Below are 3,626 nucleotides of genomic sequence, written 5' to 3' on the forward strand. Positions count from 1 at the left end.
ATGCAAGCTGCAGGAAAAGAGATTCCAGCTCAACATTAGGAAGATCTCCCTGAGAGAAAGGGCTGTTCGACAGTGGAATGCACTCCTTCCTCGGAGTGTAGTGGAGTCTCCTTCCTTGGAGGTCTTTAAGAAGAGGGTAGATGGCCATCTGTTGGGGATGCTTTGATTTGGATTTCCTGCATGGCAGAAGGGGGCTGGACTGGGTGGCTCTTGCAGTCTCTTCCAACTCTATGATTCTATGATTCTCCAAACTATTTTTATTTCATAAGGAAACAAACAGGTGAGCTTTTATATTTGGTTCCCTTGCATTCTTCCTGCAAAACCCAAACAAAGGGCAACGGGAGGCTCCACAGCAGTTCCATCTCCTCCATCTTGAATACAAGAGGATCTGGATTGGGCCTCTGGCACCGCCATTGCGCTGCCTGTGTGGGAGAAAGAAAGGAGGAGAGCAAATGAGGCTGGCTCTGAGTCCTCTGACTGCCTGGACAAGAGAGGAAAGAGAGCCTGGTCTGGGGGATGACATCCTGGCAGTCTTAGGAGAAGGACAGGAACCCCATAGCCCTTTCTATTTGCCTGGATTTCTGGTTTTCAATCACTTTCAAAACTCTGCACTGCATTGAATTTGTAAACTACCTTGGATCCCAGTTTGGGAAAAACAGGTATGATATAAATAATAATGAGATGACCATTCAAAGACATACCCGTGTTACTCTGGAAAATCAATGTGCAATGAGATCTTGCAGCATCTTTGAGACTAACTCAGGTGGGTTACAGACCGCTGAAGAGCGGCGGTCTGCTGCCGCCGCTGGTTACAACATCTGGAAACCGCAGCAGCCCAACAGCATGGTTCCCAGACGCTGCAAAGAAGGAGCTTTAAAATCGTGCTCCTTCCTGCGCCCCGGAAGAGACACCGCAAGTGCTGAAGCGCGCTCTCGCTTCCGGGGTGCGATGTGTGAATGCAGTGCGTCCGCTACGTCAAAATGGCGGCAGCCGTGTGGAATGGCTGCCGCCATTTCGTACGGACTCAGTCCGTACTAGGGTTAGAGACATCTGGAAGAGATGCCCCTTTCTAACCCTAGTACGTGCTGAGCAAGTACTTTCCTGCCCATTTGTAATGGGCCTGAAAGACAGAGGTTGGTAGCATGAATCTCGGTAGACTTGAGCTTTTTTCCTAAGATGAACTGAGATTCTGCAGGTGCTATGATTAAGAGTTCCTGCATGGCAGGGGATTGGGCTGGATGGCCCTTGTGGTCTCTTCCAACTTTAGGATTCTATGATCTATGATTTTATGATCTCATATGATCTGATGAAGTAGTCTACTCCAATTTCTGTCTTTCAGTTAGTCTCAAAGGTGCTACAAGATCCCATTGCATAATGCGATGACAAGTGAGTGTTAGAGCAGGGCTTGAACCATGACCACTCAACTAGGCTAACCCAATGGGTGACCTTGGCTAAGTGCCACTCTCTCAGCTTTAGAGGAAAACCATGGAAATTCCTTCAGAAGAAGTCTTGCCAAGAAAACCTAGCATAGGGTTACCTCAAATCAGAGACCCCAAACAGATGGAGGTAAAAAGCTGGCTTCTGCGTGGTTTGGGGGCATGGCATTTAGATGACACACGTCCCCAATCCCTTCGGAGGCTGTGTCGGGGTTGCTCACAGGCTGCCTAAGGTGGCCCAAACCCGGCCCCAAAAGGAGCAGCTCTTTGGTGCAGTCCATTTGGGAACGCGGCAGGGGCCAGCCTCAGGACCACAGAGTATGGTCGCCATGTTCCTGTAGTGCTCCAGGCAGAAGTGTTCTTTAGCCACTTTTTCCTAGTCATGTGTACCACTTGACTTGAAGATATGTATTCTATGGTATGAAAAAGGTTATGAAAAATATTAACATCAGTTGCTCATCTGAGAATGAGGATCTATAGAACTGACAACTAAAGGATGGATCTAAGCTAATTCATATCTGTTTAATCATATATTGATATAATGAGATATAAATAATACACACACACACACACACACTCCAACCTGTTTTATGGGGTATCAGGGGACAGACAACACAATCAGTTAAATAACCAAAACTATATAAATTTGACAAGTTAAAACAAGAGAGTCAACTCCAGTAAAGGCAATTTAAAACCATAATCTGTGTGACGATTTCATAGCAGCTCCAGAAGCTTAAGAGAAAACCATATTTCACTTTGATGTGAGAATGAGATGTGGAACTTGAGTTTGTTGTTGTGTTTTTTAGTCAGTTCTGATTTATGGCAATTCTAAGGCGACCCTATCATGGCATTTTCTTGGCAGGATTTCAGAGGAGGTTTGCCACTGCCTTTCCCTGAGGCTGAGAGCATGTGACTTGCCCAAGGTCATCCAGTGGGTGTCATGGTTGAGCTGAGACTCCAACCCTGGTCTCCAAAGTAGTAGTTCAACACTCAAACCAATGTGTCATGCTGGCTCGCAAATTGGATTAAAGGGAAATATTGATTTCAGTTTACTTTAGACTTGCTTATCATTTATTTATGGTATTTATAACCCACTCTTCAGCCCTAAAGGCTCAAAGAAATCCCTAGCATCTCAAAAGTGATACCCTTTTATGAGCTCTCTGGGACAAAAAAGAAAACTCAGGCAACTCAAGAAAAACTGAGTTCCTTTCCTTTAGAACTACTGAGAGATGTGAAAACACACTTCACTTTTTCTATCCTCTCTAGGAAAAATGGAGAGAGGGAAGGTCTTTTTTGTGGGAGCAAGATACAAGAAATTAAGCATGACTGCAGTCAATGGGATTTACTGAAGTCACCCAACCATTCAGCCACTGATTTAGTAGGACCATTCTGGTTGAGGATGACTAATCTCCCAGATTCTTCCCTGCCTGTCCCTTTTAGCTCATATCAGACAAGACCTCAGCTGGCTTCCCCACAAACCCCTTCGGGTTTGCATGTACCAGCACAAAAACCCCCATCTACTAATCCCCCACTAACACTCCCCTATCCACGCTTCTGCTGCTTTACCTTCTTCACCTGCCACTCAGTGAAGGGGGGTATTTTTAATGGGGGCAGCATGAATCAGGACCAGTCCTTTTCAGCCATTATAACTACTGGAGGGATCTTCTCCAAAGGCTATCCCACGTGGTATATCACTCCTTCCCACACCATCTCCCCAAATGTTGCACCCTCTCACCTCTCTGCCCCTCTTGCTCCCTACAGAAGTGTGAAGCGAGAAGGTCTCCTCCCTCATTAAATGTCTTCTCCCCTGTGTGGGTCTTTTGATGTGAGTTCAGACTTTTACTGTGACTGAAGCTCTTTCCACATTCCATGCATTTGTATGGCTTCTCCCCTGTGTGGGTCCTTTGATGTGATTTTAGACTTCCACTCCAACTGAAGCTCTTTCCACATTCCATGCATTTGTATGGCTTCTCCCCTGTGTGGGTCCTTTGATGTGAGTTCAGATTTCCAATGTGACTGAAGCTCTGTCCACATTCCATACATTTGTATGGCTTCTCTCCTGTATGGGTCCTTTGATGTGCATTTCGACTTGCCCTATGACTGAAGCTCTTTCCACATTCCATGCATTTATAGGGCTTCTCCCCCGTATGGGTCCTTTGATGCGAGTTTAGACTTCTTCTCTCACTGAAG

General features: G+C 45.9%; 1 pseudogene; it reads right to left on the reverse strand.

Moving 5' to 3' along the window:
- Positions 1 to 198: 198 nt before the first annotated feature.
- Positions 199 to 3,626, reverse strand: part of LOC121917821 — a 5,018-nt pseudogene continuing 1,590 nt past the window's right edge.

The sequence above is a fragment of the Sceloporus undulatus genome, unplaced genomic scaffold, assembly GCF_019175285.1.
Source record: "Sceloporus undulatus isolate JIND9_A2432 ecotype Alabama unplaced genomic scaffold, SceUnd_v1.1 scaffold_956, whole genome shotgun sequence".
NCBI classification, from domain to species: domain Eukaryota; kingdom Metazoa; phylum Chordata; class Lepidosauria; order Squamata; family Phrynosomatidae; genus Sceloporus; species Sceloporus undulatus.